This window comes from Lissotriton vulgaris, chromosome 11, assembly GCF_964263255.1.
Source record: "Lissotriton vulgaris chromosome 11, aLisVul1.2, whole genome shotgun sequence".
Lineage (NCBI taxonomy): Eukaryota > Metazoa > Chordata > Amphibia > Caudata > Salamandridae > Lissotriton > Lissotriton vulgaris.
In genome coordinates this window covers 658702394-658718090 of record NC_141699.1, presented here as the reverse complement: position 1 = coordinate 658718090, position 15697 = coordinate 658702394, and the positions used below count along the sequence as shown (strand labels likewise).

General features: G+C 45.3%; 1 protein-coding gene across 7 annotated transcripts in view; it reads left to right on the top strand.

Moving 5' to 3' along the window:
- Positions 1–15697, top strand: part of SLC19A3 (solute carrier family 19 member 3) — a 550876-nt gene that overhangs the window by 28919 nt on the left and 506260 nt on the right. The window contains exon 3 of one of the 7 annotated variants that reach the window (XM_086943755.1): positions 14295–14415. The exons of the other annotated variants lie outside the window; for them this stretch is intronic. The gene's annotated coding sequence lies outside the window, so the exon portion shown is untranslated. The remainder of the gene's footprint in view (positions 1–14294; positions 14416–15697) is intronic. 7 annotated transcript variants of the gene reach the window in all.

Sequence of the window (15697 nt, the reverse complement as noted above, 5' to 3'; positions counted from 1 at the left end):
ATTGACTCACACCCAGACAACTGATGTAACAAAGATTATAGTACCGACACATTGTATGACTGTTAAGGATCCCACACTAGATGTAATCGATATTCAGACACATGCCACTTCAGATGAAATCAAGAAATGGACTGAACTAGGAGGGATCCAGACAGATCAGGGATGGGTGACGAAGGGAAAATCTACATGGTTTCTCCCCGACTCTATGGTTCAAGTCATAATAAATACCGCACATAGTCCAGCCCACCTAGGAGAAAAAGCCATGTTAGACAGTTTACAGAATCTCTGGTACAACAAACATTTACGAGCAGCAGCAAAACAGAAAGTGTGTACTTGCATGATCTGTTGTCAGTTCAATCCAGGTAAAAGCGTCCCTGTAGAGCAAGGTGGATTTCATCCTCCCGATCACCCTTTTGAAGTCCTCCAGATGGATTATATCCAGATGGACCGATGTCGAGGATTCAAGTATGTCCTCGTAGTGGTTTGTGCACTTTCCCGTTGGACCGAAGCATATCCAGTCCCAGATTACACTGCTCCGACCACTGCCAGGCAGCTGGTTCGAGAATTCTTCCCACGGTACGGCTTGCCTCGTATCGTGTACTCAGATAACGGACAGCCCTTCTCGTCCGAGCTCATGAAGCAGGTTTCACTCATGCTAGGATACCAGTGGAAATTCCATTGCGTCCGACATCCCGAGGCAGCTGGCCTTGTAGAAAGACATAACCAGACACTGAAAACACGACTCGCGAAAATATGTAAAGAGAAAGGGGTCGACTGTATAGTCGCCCTGCCAGTTGCACTATTCTATATGAGGATGGTTCCTCATTCGAGATCAGGGCTATCCCCGTATGAGGTGGTCTTTGGCAGACCACCCAATATGTGGGGGACGCCCATGCCTAAGAAAATAACTGATGTTGATTGTAATATGCTGACAGATTACCTTGCCTCCTTGATGTCTGCACTCCAATCATGTCGTTCACAGGTTGCCGCAGCCTTTCCCGACAACACTGATGTAAAGCCACACGAGGTCCGTCCAGGTGATACTGTGCTGATCCGCAACTTCGATAGGAGGAGTCCGCTGGAGCCCCGCTGGCAGGAGCCGAAGCTCGTCCTTCTGACCACGAGGACCGCCATCAAGGTTGAGGGCCGAAAGGGGTGGATCCATACGAGTCATATAAAAAAATGCAATGAACTTTTACCAGAAACTGACTCCTCCACCCCCTCAAAGGACTGCCCAGAATCTAGTGACTTTAAAGTTCCCAAGAGAGAGAAAACTCCGCAATAGGAGTATAAAACAAAATTACGATCTAATAAGTCAGACAGTTTAATTGTTTAAGTCCTCCCCTAGGTGAATCGGTTAAATTAGTTTCTGACATGTATCCCCTAGATCGAGATAGAGAGAGAGAGAGACAACTCAAGAAACGTGCATATTGTAAATCACTCCGTAGTCACTGTATAGTGACATTATTGATTTTGTTTTTTCTAAGCCTTCTGATTATTGCTGCTAGTATATTACTGCCTGTATATTACCCTATCTTCAAGCATACACAATCTGCTTACAATGTCTCTGCCGAACATTCTTTTAGTGAATTACCCTTACATGAGTTATCTTACAGACTTGCGCTGCGCAACAATACATTCATTAGTATGTTACATCACTCCCATCAGACTAACAATGCTACCAACTGTTGGATATGTGGCCGACTCCCTCCCTACCAGAAATACAATGGGAGTTCTGCCTCTTTTTCCGTACCCGTTCACTCACAATGGCTCCTGTGGTGCATGGTTCAGATTAATTAATTCTTTAGATTCTGATATTGCTATTTTCGAAGGAAATTGGGTTTGGGGAAACCTGAACTTAGTTCTGCTTAACGCCTGCTACCCTGACAAGAAGGGACTTCCCACTAGGACAGGAACTGATCTAGAAAATGAAGTATATGGATTAGGTAATTACACAATTAACCTCATGATTCTTACTGTTGAATCCAAAGCTGCACCAGTTCTCCCTGCTATGTCAGTATTACCAGTCACTGGTGATTTATGTCTCAGAAAGAAGGGTTCAGTACACTTAGGTCATAGTAAATGTACCGCTGTGGTCGAATTCAGTGATCAGGGCAGGTCTACATTTAGAGCTACTCGTCATTCCTACTTTGTTTGTGGCCATACCGCATACATACGCTTACCTCCAGATTGGGATGGTACCTGTTACATTGCCTTCCTTCTGCCCCCTGTTTTCCTAGCCCCTCCTGATTATCACAGAAATACAAATCTAGTAAACAATAGACTCAGAAGAGATCTCCCGATTGTCGACTATACTGAAACGGCATGGGAGCAATATACAGACTTTAATAAAGGTTTCTTCCCCTACTTAGGTGCTGTTTTTAATAGTAAACTGATACGCAAATTAACTAGAACCCTCGAAGCAGTAGTGAATGAAACTACTTCCGCTTTAGGCAACTTAACAGAGGAGCAGTCCGCCATGCGGGTTGTTGTTCTTCAGAATCGTCTTGTTATTGACGTCATCTTGGCAGATATAGGCGGAGCTTGTAAGGTCATCGGGTCAAGTTGCTGTGTTTTCATTCCAGAAAACGCGCCAACTGTATATAAAGCTATCACACGTCTTCATAAAATTGCAAGTTTGATACATCAGAATCCAGGCACCTGGACTTGGTCCGGTTGGTTCTGGACAACGTTGACTGCTTGGGGATGGAAGATCCTATCCTTCCTAGGCATTGGTCTTCTCATAGTATTCAGTTGTTGCCTATGTCTACAATGTGGGCCAGCGATTTGCGGTCTGTGCGCCACGTCATGTATTCCGCATTCCAGTTTTCATGCAAAACGCGAAAAGAAGAAAGAAGAGCAAATGATGTTACGTGAACAGACTGATAGGTTCATGAGGATCGATATATCATGAAGGGTCCGTAGGGAACAAGGAGGGAATGAGGAAATATAAATTTTATGGTCAAGAAATGTTCCCTAACGTGTACCCCACCGTCTCCATGTACGAACTTAAAGTGCATGTAACTTCCCTCCTGTGCCAGCTATGAAGACGCAAACACATTTGCATCCAACGTTAACATGTCCTCTTTCAGACCCACCCTGAACGGGTTGAATATTCCGTTTCTAAGTATGCCTTGCCAACGTCTTTTTGTGGTGTACTTTACACGTTTTCCAGCCCAGGCGAAGTAGGCCCTGAATTCTGCCATCGAGCCTTTTCCTGCCTTCAGACTCTGAAATGCCTCAGCCTGGGCCGGCCTCTGTACCCGTGACCTCTGCCTTACTCCCTGCGCGGCTCACGGCGCTTAGCTCAGCCTGTTGCCTGCCAAGACTGTATTCAACCTTCGAATTATCTGTTCCGCTCCTCAAAAATACATTCCTGCCTACTAGTTTAAGTAAACATCCTTCCAGCTGCAGAGCAAAGGGCCCGGCCTCACTGTCTCCGTCCAAGTAATTCATAGTCTCTGTTACCATGGTAGGCCCATGCCCCCTCGCATCTCATGCAGACACCTAGACGCTTATACACGCACTCACAGTCAGTATAGAATAGCCTCTGTCCGAGAGACCTTTTCCTTCCAGATAATATGGTTCCCAAACATCAGATATCAGATATGATATAGGAACGAGTTGATCTGACATGCCAGACTTCTGTCTCTTTCCTCTAGTGTAAATGTCAAGTCCCCTGCACCCTCCAACTTTACGTCAATCACACGTCATGCAGCTGCGCGCGCATCCTAGCTACCGATTCCTGCTGACTCTGCACTATTCTGTCATAGAGCCACCCACTTCTGACACTTACATGTGACGTTTCTAGAACACACCTCTGTGCACGCCTTAGTTTACGCCTTCTGATTACGTATTGCTAACACGTGTGTATCCTTATCTTGTTTCTCTCAGCTGTTACGCCTTCTGCATTGACTTCTATTGTGTATATTAAGTATAAAAGCAATGTAATGTCAATAAAGTATGCTCTATCCCTTCCTGCACCCCAGTGGTGGCAGGAACCCGATATCCGGTACCAAGAACCATTCCTTTTTAAGGAATAAAACCCCTAAGAACTCTAACACCACGGACTCTGCGTCTTTCTTTTCCGATTGAGTTATTTTTGTTTAAGTACTTACCTGCATAGAAATTAAGACGGTAAATCAAATATTTACCACATCTTTCCCCAAACCTCTTTTATTTAATGTGTTGCTTCACTGGCTAAACAAAATGCCCTTGCACAGAGAGAAAAAGTCCTTGTTCCTGCGGTACCATGGCAATCAAGGGTTACAGGGTACAATTAGTGACAACTACATCTGTTTACAACTGGCATCGATGGGCCACAGTACTAATTGACCCAAAACTGGGTAACAAGTCCTCTCCTTTAGCGCCTGACTGGCATAACATGGAAGGTGAGTGGTTCAAGGCTTAGCCAAAGAGATGATGTAGTTTAGAAACTCATAAAACTCATAAAACATTTTGCAAAATAATACCAGCTAATATGGTCAATGCAAGTCAGGGTTTTAGTTAATAAAGGAAAAATACTTAAATATACTTTACAAATTAAACCACATACAAAACTAAAAAAAAGCCATGGAAACTAGAAATTTCTACAACTTTCTGGGCCAGAGTTATGCTCCCTAAGAGTATAATTGTGGTTAAGTGCTAAGAGCTATGAAAACAATTAACACTGGAGTCTGATGACAATGGTAAACACTTTCACAATTCAGAGCTATATTAACAGTGTCAATGCTTGTATTGCAGTGATTTTATTCCAGAAGCTGAGTGTAAATTTTAGATTTCCTCTCTAAGTGAAACCTCATGTATGTAGATGGTGTACCTGCTGGCCACAAATTAAGCATGAATAAAACTGGCTATTTTGCAAGTGCTGGGGTTGCCACCAGGGATGCAGGTGGCAATATCTTCATCACCAGTTGGAATGCAATAATAATTCTAAAAGCCCCCACATTAGTATTATTAATTAAAAGTATACAAGCCCATGAGTGGAGTGAGTATGTGAAAGTACACAATCAGTGCATTCTAGGTTAATGCAATACCTTCTAACCTTTTCTAGAGAGAGAAGGACTTTTTTTAACTGTTTTATTGTTTATTGTGTTTACACTTCAGGGTTTCTCTACACTACCTGCTGGTCCTGGTAGAGATCTGTTGTGTCGTTGGGGAAGCGTACAGCACAGGGATGAGAGGGATAGGGGGCACTGGGGGCAAAGCCATGGGCATAACAATAACCACACGGACTACTGGGTACTTATGCACTGGTCACCACGCCGTCACCAACTGGCATACGTGCGTGCGTACACCTTATTTATTATACGGGGTCACATGGTCATGACGTTGCACGCCTGCTGCGTCACAGGCTAGAACACAACATTCGACCCCAACAAACATGAAAAACAAAATGAAAATGAAAGGTCTCTTCAGACACGCTCCATAGTCTATCACTTACAACTTGTCGCAACTGGCGTCAAGCACATATATATATGAACAGTCTTACGTGAGGTAATCTCTCTGGCGACTGGATGTCACCGTATTCCGCCGCAGCTGGTGTTGGGATATACCTCTGCTCTGGGTCTCACCAACGCCGGCGTTGGATGGCGCTTCACCAGTCCGTGGCTCAGGACCATGGCTACTGCTTTCAAGACTTTCATTCTCCGCTCCGTCGCGCTGACTTAACGCTCCGTCAGGGGACTCCGGACTCTCAGTAGGAATGGACACGTCCATTGGACCCCGGAAGCCAGCACTTTCTCTGGTCGGGGAACAGGGACCTTCTTCAGACACAGTGGGGGATGCAGTGACTCCACCAGATTGGTACTTTTTTAAATGGGACACATTGCGAGTCACAGTTTCTCTCCCTTGGGTAGCAATGACCCTGGTTCCTTTATCATTGACCACTGTCCAGGGGTCTGGTTCATAAGGTAGTCGGAACTTTCCACTGGTGATGCGATTCTTTAGTAGTACTACATCCCCTCTGGCGATCTGGGGTACTTTGGCCCTTCTCCGTGGCCTGACTTGCGCATGGGTTCTTCGGCATCTGGCCTCCACTTGACATTCATTAGGAGGCTCAGGTCGCCACTGCGGATGGTGAGGTATGGAGTCCATAACTACACGTCCCATGAGAATATGTCCTGGAGCAACACAGGTTGTGGTGTGGGGTGTTTGAAGGTAGCTCCTTAAGAACGTGAAGATAACCAGTTCAAGAGATTGCCCCTTGTTATGGGCAATTCAGATCACTTTGTTAAGTGTTTGCATAAATCTTTCCACTTCACCATTCGCTTGTGGCCATCTGAGGGTGATTCGGCGATGTTGGATACCTAAGGCACTTAGGTAGTTGGCTAGCTCTTGGCCTTGAAATGGAGGGCCATTATCCGCATCAGCCCATGCGCCGCCATGATCTTCTCCAATTTAGTGATTACTTCAGCGGCCCTGGGCGTGGATATGATTTCCACTTCCGGATATTTGAAGTGGTCGTCAACGCCCACCATCGTATAGCGGCCGTCTGAAAGGCTGTCACAGTCGAGGCTGACGCACACCCAGGGAGACTTCGGCCGGGTTTCCACCAGGATCGGGGCTGGTCACGGTGCTTCTCCTGCTACTTGACATGCTGCGCAGGACCGAACAGTGGCCTCAACTAGGTCGTCCATCAATGGAAACCATACCTTGGTTCGGAGACAAGATTTGGTTTTGACCATGCCTTGATGGCCTACATGAGCCAGTTGAACAACTTGGGCTGTTAGGGATGATGGTATCACCAGCCGGTGTCCTCTTAGCAGGCACCCAATTCTGTCTTCATTAAGCTCTTCTCCCACATGGTATAGGCTGTCCATGATGTGCTGCGCGTCCGGGGTCAGGATCTTCCATTCCTCCTTGGCTTTGTGCCAGTTTCCACTTTGCACTGCAGCTCTAGCCCTTTGCAGGCAGTCATCCTCCTGGTGGCTTCTGCGAGGCTCTCCATGGATATCGGTATGGGGTATGGCCCAACAGTGACACATCTTACGTACTACTCAGTATCGGCTGCGTCTTCCATTTCTTCCCGGGTGGCTGCTCGAGGATGTCGCCACAGATAGTCTGCAGGATTTTGAGACCCGGGCTGGTATTTCACCTTGCAATTATAGTTTTGGACCTGTAGCATCCATTTCTCTATTCACGGCGGGGGCTTTTGGATGTCCCTGAGAATAGAGCGACCAGCGGTTTGTGGTCTGTTGCAACTACAAAGGGTTTTCCATAGACGTACAGGTGGAAGTGACGGCACCCCCAGTGTATCGCTATCACCTCTTTCTCAATTTGGGAGTATCTCTGCTCCGTTTCCGTGAGGGATCGGCTGGCGAAGGCTACTGGGGCCCAATCCTCGTCTGCACGCTGCCACTGCATCAGTACTGCCCCAGTCCCATGGGACCTGCATCCACGGCCACAAGTGTCAGTTTCCTGGGGTCAAAAAAGGCAAGGGTGGTGGCTTCTGAGAGTGCCTCTTTGATCTCCCGAAACACTTTGGCTTGTTCTGGGCCCCATTTTCAGGGAGTAGCATCTTTGGTGAGCTCCCTCAGTGGCAGAGTCAAGTTGGCCAGGTCTCGAATAAACCTTCCACAATAATTCACCATTCCGAGGAAACTTCGGACTTCCGTTACGGTTGTGGGGGGCGCAACCTCTTTAATATCCTTCACTTTCTCTGGATCAGGGTTCACGCCCTCGATCAAAAAGGTGTATCCGAAGAACTGTAGTTTCCGCTTGAAGAATTCACACTTTTCCCTATGCAGGGTAAGTCCCGCATCCCATAGTCTCCGTAGTACCTGGGTCAATCGGCTGTTATGTAGGGGTTATGTGGCGTTCCCGCTCTGATGGTGGTATTGGGGAGCCACACGTCCACGCAGATCCGCACTGCTCCCGGCTGCTTGGGTTTTCGCGTGACTACAATCGGTGAAACCCAGGGGGTGGGACCTGTCACTTTCACTATTATCCTTGCGGTCTCCAGCTTCTTGAGCTCCTCTTCAACCAGTGGTGCCTCAGGGCACTGGTTGGACGGTGTGATCAATGTGAAGATGCACCTCTTTTCCTTTGAATTTTCCGATGCCTTGGAATACTTCTGAGAATTCGGTCAGTAGTTGTTGAATTGACTCTTGATGGACACCAAAAGGAAAAGTTACTACGCCCGGCATCCTAACAGCATGCCTTGTCCATCCTCTGACATGAAGACTTTGGTGGTAATGGACCGGTCTCCATGTGAGATTGAGGTTCTGAATTTCCCTCAGATCTTTAGAGGGGTATCTTGTCCATAGGCAAATATGATAATAGCAGACGGGAGTAGCACTGGCGGTGGATCTAGAGCTTGGTGTAGTACGGATGCCATGATATTGATGGTTGCACCAGTGTCTACCACTGCCATGATGTCTTTGATGCCACACTGAGGTAAGCATTGTGCCTTTCGAGTGGCGGTGCCAATCATGTGCACCTTGTGCACTGTCCGCTCTTCCTCCTCGTCATTGTCCATATCGATTTGGCTTGGGTCCCCTTCTGGCACAGCATTGACTACCTGTCTTGGCTTGCTATATTTCTTTGATCGGCATAGTTTTTCAAAGTGGTTGAAACATCTGCAACCCGAACACCGTTTCCCTTTGGCAGGACACTCGGCCGCCGGATGTGGTGATCCTCCGCAGTATCCACAGGACTTTGGTTGTCCAGTCGTGGCTGCTCCAGCTCCCTTCTTGGTCCACTTCGTCAGGGGTTTCACGGTCACTTTGTTGACTGGTTCAGCTTCACCGGTGCCTGGAGAGCATCTCCATGTGAGCGGCTCGGGACTTCGACAGCTCCTTGGTGCGCCCCAGGGTTAGTATGTCCACTAGCGACTTGCCGGATTCTTCTGGGATTAGTTCCCTCAACTTGGCGGAGGCACAGCCTTGAATAATCTGGCCACGGATCTCTTCCTTGGTGTCGGCGAACCCGCACATGGATGCTAGATTTTTGAGGCGAGCATGGTACGTGTCTAACGACTCCTTGGGTAACTGTTTTAGCTGCCGGAATATAAATCTTTCGTAGTCCTGGTTGGCCATGGGCTCGAAGTGTGCATTCCGAGCGTTTATTAGCGTGTGGTGGTTCTTCGGGGTGACTTCCACGAGGGTTTTGGCTATGTTGTGGACATCCTTGCCTCCCAGGGTAAGGACCATGGCCCTTTTCTGATCTTTATGTACCTTTGTGGCTTCAAAGAATATTAATAAGCTATCTACCCAGTCCTTCCATTTGGGTGCGAGTGACAAGGGTGAGCCCTCCACCAAGAACGGATCAATTCGGGGTATCATGGCCATGTTAGGTGCAGGGACGCGTGACTGGTCGTGTGGTGACTGTGATGCTGTTTCTCTGCCTCGTCCCTTCAGGCTGGCCCTTGAGAAAAACCCCTCCTGACAGTCTGTGTTTGTTTGGTGTGGCCAATGCTTGATTGCTCGGGCCTACCTGGCTTGACGGTGACAGTGGTTGTTTTCCTTTGGGGGCTTGAGTAGGGCCCTTACTTGGCTACTGTTGCTTAACTGGGGGCACGTGCTGCCTCCTGTATAGGCCTCTCTCTGTTCTCCATTTTTAGTGTCACTGGGCCTGCAGGGCCTGTGTTGAAGCTTACCCCCTCCTTGTCCGTGTTAGTTCTGCCCACGTGGTGATTATGAGCCTGGGGCCAGACTCAGGGTAGGCTGTGCTGTTCCTTGTGGCTGCACATGGGAGAGTCATTGGCTGTAGCTTCTCACGCCTCCGCCTTCCTGCAAGGCCGAGACAGGGCCCACCCGCCTTCCGGGCACGACACCACGAGGTCAGTAGCCGATTCCCGGCCAGATCAAGACCGTTCCTGTGAGGTCCGACGCGCCTCACCTCTTGCGCGCTGCCGATGCAGCTGAATATTCAGGCTCTCCCGCTCCAATGCACGGAGCGCGCCGCACAGCGTGGGGCACGCCAGGCACGAGCGCCGCGAGCCGATGGCAGAGCTCGCGGCCGCCCCGCAGCAGAATCGGCGACACACAGCGAGGACACGCCCACCCTCGTTGCCAGCTGTTGTGTCATCGGGGAAGCGTACGGCACAGGATTGCGAGGGATAGGGGGCACTGGGGGCAAAGCTATGGGCCTAACAATAAACACACGGACTACTGGGTACTTGTGTACTGGTCACCACGCTGTCGCCAACTGGCGTACTTGCATGCGCAGACCTTATTTATTATACGGGGTCACGTGGGCGTGATGTTGCATGCCTGTGCGCCACAGGCTAGAACACAACAAGATCCTCCCTGGTGTTTCAAAGTCGTCTCTTCGCTCCCTAAGGGTACCAGTCCATTCTTCTGTATGCCTTTTCTGGCAAAAGATGACTGTACCTTAGGGGATAGGAAAGGCTAACTCTTCTCTCCTGAGGATATTGTTCTTCTGCTGAGGGACTTGTGCCCCAACATCAATCACTGAGTCAGTTTTTTCCATAGCTTTTCCTATGCAGCAAGTGGTATAATGAGGGATATTCTGACACTGACTCAGGAATTCACTAAGTGCCTGCTTTGTACACCCTCCTTTTAAACCACTAATTAGCATTACATTGTTGAGGGTGCACATAAATATGATAAATGTGTGATAATCAGATTACTGCACATTTGTTACTTTTCAGTGAGTTAGCACAATGCAGTACTATAACATTACCGCTAATTTAGCACAGCAGTCTCATTGAGGAGCACATTACTTTTTAATACTGTTAAATTAAATACATCCATACATTCTTCTTCTAGCTGTTTTTAAGTGGAGTACTCAACAAATATTGAAATAGCTTTTACTGAATATGTTACGAATTGCCAACTATTAATATCAGGCACTTTTATCTCTGGCTACCGGCAGAATAACTTGCTCCTCCAGCTAAGCATTTGGTTATTGATGTGAAAAAAAGTAAAGTGTAATTTACCCTAAAAATACATATTTCCTGGCATATTTGATGACGTTTACAAATCTAGGTTCACATGTTTTCCCTGGTTTATCGGTTAAAGAGGTTTTACTATTCGTTGATGTTATATACAGAGTTGCAGTATGTAATGAGGGTGTTAGCAGAGTAACATATTCTTATACCTAATCAGCTCCAGTGGGTTAGTAACTCACCTATATGGAACACTGAAGTAAATTGCTCAATAGTTGTTTTACAGGGTGGTGATTCATAGGTTTACATCACAATTAATTGTGATTATGTAACCTCTTTAAGAAGGGCTGAATCAAAGAGAATATATCACAGGGTCCTAGTAAAATTTACACATTGCTCACTCGAGAAAACCACAGGAATCCCCATAATTAGCATCAATATCAGCAAGAAAGAGGATCCTGTGGAGATCAGCAACCTAAAGAGCACACCATATAACATCTGATGCCTGTTTTTTGTCACCAGCGTATTCTTTCCTCTTTGTCTCTTTACTTACTGGTTTAGTCTGTCTTCTTTTTCTGTTGGTCTCTGATGCTACATAATGTTGTTAAGTATCATAACCCTGACCACATACCCATTATGCTATAATACTGTTTGCTGTGCTTTTACGTCATTTAAGGTCTCCCCATGCAGTTGGCAAAGTTTCTAGTACGTAAAGCTGGTAGATATTGATAGTTTATTCAAATATTTGGGCCATCTGCACTAAAGGCCAGGTTCCAAAAAGTAGTTGCAAATTGCACTTTCACTTTTTCCATGAACTTATTTTGTAATCCGACCTATGTTTTAGTAGGTTGGTTCACAATATAAGTAATCATAGTGGGTCGCAGAGTGACTTGCCTAATGAATATTAATTAAGCCTGCACCAGGTGCATTAAGGACCCCCTGGGCACGGCCTCCACAGGACAGTGTATGAGGAACTTGACAACAAGGCACACTTGGAGAATCTGCCCGTGCAGGTCCAATTGGTGTGGGCAAGACTAATTTACATGCCAGATGGTCCCGGAGGAACTTACCTGCCATCAAACACTTTATTGCTGGAATACATTTGCCTTAAGAGTCAAAGTGGGACTTCTGAGACTCGGCCTTATAGTGGGGCTTAATCTGGAATGTTGCCTATAGTGAATGGGGAATAAAACATATAACTAGCAAGAGGTCAGAGGGACTCAGGAAATCACCTGTTACAACACTAGATCTTACCTTATTGTCTCAGTATCTCAGTGTCTTTTGTTTGTGAATGCTGTATTTTGCTTTGTGTTGGTATATAAATACTCATTTTTTTCATAAAAGTATATGACTGGACAATCATGTATTGCTGCTACTGGACAGATTGTGAGCGATGAGCCTGTGTTCACACCCCAGTGTCTACCTTCCCTCCTCTCTGAGAAGCCTTGGACTGTCTGACCCCTACTACCACTGAGAGACAAGTGCTGAAGGGGCACTTGGCCCAGCTTCTCAGCATCCTTAGTGAGATGGGCCCCAGGACATCAGAAGTAAAAGGCCTCAACCCCCACGGTTGGGCCCAGTAACTTCTGCATGCTTCATGACCCTCTAAATGGGTTTCTGACAATGACATAGCAAATAACTTTTTAGAGGCCGCAAATTCTCTAATTTTGTGAATTCGAATGGTTTGCAACTGCTAAAAAGGTTAGTACTTCAGGCCAGTTATTCTGTTTATCAAGAAAGGAGGACACGAGCAGCCAAGTCGTTCTCACAATTAGAAGCAAATTAGTGTTTAATTTTTTCTACAATATTGGCTCATACTAAGGTTACTTATATGTGCATTGCATGATATGATTGATGACTGTTTGTTCACTCTGCATGCCAGTCAAAGGTTTGCAATGAATCAAAATGTTTTAGTAATACATGGAATCTAGAAATTCCAGATTCTGAAACTTGCTGTCTATTCTGCAAAAGTGCATGCAAGCAATGAGGTCTAGACACTTTTTGTACCTGAATCTGATGTCACTGTGGCCCTTTAACTCAAAGTACAGATGCAAAACAAGAAGCTAGACTAGACGCCTGGGAAGCTGAAATCGGAGATTAGGTTTTGACTGTAAGGTTAGATTAGTGCATTAGAGTGGTGGAATTTAATGGTGTAAATTATAGCTAAACAAAAATCTACTGTTGATTCAGGCTGCATGGTGACAGTTGGTTTTGTAATAACAACTGTGGTATGCTTGGAGGGAGCCCTAATGGGACCCACACCTCTTGTTGGATGCCCTGTAACCTTGTCATGATAAAAAGGCCTGCATGAGCGATTAGGGGATCAAACATTTCAAGTGACCACCCACCAGACTCTGACTCTGATATTCACTTAACCAGGTACGTAAAATGCAATCCTAATAGGACTGAATCTTCAGTAATGCTGCTGGGGGTCTAATACCCAATAATATTTGCTGACCCACTGTTAAAACCAAATTTAAGGACTGCTGCTTCCTCTCTTATTTCTGACACTTTTACACATCCCTAATAAGATGTCAAATCTAGAGAGTACCAAGAAAATGTAAATACCCTGCACTTTGAACTATATGTCTAATGAAGCCCCACACTGCCTACAAAAGTTCCCTTCACCATTTCATCCATGCTTTGATTCATCCATTTATCCATCCTTTCAATCTATCAATTTATCCTTTGTTTTTCTTTCACACATTAATTCCCCGCTCTATTATTTCACTCCTTTATCAATATATGAAATTCCCCCATCCACCACCTATTTATACTTTCTGCCGACCATCCATACTCCCATCCATTAATCATGCTGTCTTTCTATCCATCCATCATCCATCATCCTTATTTTTATCTTTCCATCTATACTTTCACACTCCTATCCATCCATCCATCTGTTCATCCATTCATCCTTTTACTCTTCCACCCTTCTTTTTATTGATCTATACTTTCATCCTCCATTGACTCATCCAATCACCCATACCTTCACCCATCTTTTTTCCCTGTCATCCATTTATCTTTTGAACCTTGAGTCCATCCTTTGGCATTTATCTGTTTGCCTTCTTTTACCCTCCCTTTAATCCATCCATCCTTTCACGCTTCATTCTGTCTCCTTTCACTCTTCCTTCCTCTCCTTCCTTATATCCTTTTTTCCTTTTTTTCTGCATGACTTCTTTCCTTCTTAGCGTACTTTTTGCCTTCTTTTCATTCTATCTTCCTACCTTTCTTCCCTCTACTCTTATTTCTTCCCCCTTTCCAAATACTGATCTTTCTTTCTTTCCTACCCTCCTAACTTTTCATTTTGACATGCCTCTGTCCTGTCATGATTTCAATTTGCCCCTATGTCTTCCCCATTTTCATAATTTCTGTTTTTCTACCTTTCTTTGTCTCAGCTATGAATTGATAGTCTCTTACAATATGTGTGAGCTTTTATTTGTAGACCCACATCCAGAAGAGGGCCATAAGAAAAAAAAAATAAAGCCTCTGAATTAACCCGCTGGGACCCCCATTGGCCAATGACGGACAGCCACACTCTAGGGAGGGCTCCAAGGGATCCACTGGTAAGAAGACTAGAGAATCCCTTAATTTTTATTTTAAAAAAGGGGCTGAGGTGATGTGCAATTGCTTCCGTGCCAGTACCAGAGTGCCCTCCCACCCATCTGTGATGTCAGCCTACCGTGAGGAGTGCTAGAGTCACAGATTTTCCACCGGAGAGGCAGGAAGGAGCAGATGAGTGCTCTCTCCCCTTCCAGTGGGAAAACAATGCCAAAAATAGCCTCCTCCGGCTTAAGGGAGGCCTTATTTGAAAGGGGAGACTCTCCCCTTTCAAATGAGGCCTTCCTGAAACTGTTTCCTGGTTGTGAATCACTGTTGATCCACTGTCAGGAAATCACTAGACCACAAGGGATGTTAGTTTGAGGGGATTGGCCTTTCTGATAATACCCTTCCCCCCAGAGGATAATTGAAAATAAAAAAGGTGGTTTTCCCCCGTGGCGCAATCGCAACAGGAATGTATATCAACAATTTTTTTTTTAAATGACAAGAGGTCAGCCCTCATTGTTAACTGGTAAATCACCAGTGGTATATTTGTAGGTTTGACAATTTCAAATTCAAGAACCATACCATACCACACTGTACTTTACAATATTGTTTCCCCTCCACGAGATCAAAGAGTAGATTGGAAGGATGTCACACTTGAGACATATAAAAGAATCATTGTAAAACAATGGGCTGAATCATTCCTTTACCACCCCTAGCTCACTCCTGAGTTCAGGAGTAGGCCAGCGGTGTGACAACAGTAAGTTCTAACACCAACTCACATCAAAATATTTGTGAATCAGACCCAGTAACATGACCCAGTGACATGAAGGCATATGCTCCTTCTCTGCTTTCAGGAGTCATGAACGCTTTCTTTTATATAGAGTGCACTGAGTGAATTATGTTTTTTCCAAATAAGATAGTCTCCTTCCCTGCTGTGGGTATAGGTCACTTACTCTTAGAGTACCACTGGTTTGCTGCTGAATTCCCGATAAAACCAATATAACTACAAGGATATATATATATATATATATATATATATATATATATATATATATATATATATATATATATATATATATATATATATATATATATATATATATATATATATATAATAAACACTATTTAGTGTGTTTCCTAACAAAGCACAACAACAGTGTCTCTAGTTTTTAAGTAATTCCTGCACTTTTACTCAATGACCCTAGCTATTGGTCTTGTATGGTTGAAAGACTGACTAATCTTAGAGATTTCCTGGGATTCAAATGAGTCCCTGAAGTGCTCAGAACCTCTGCAACACCCCAC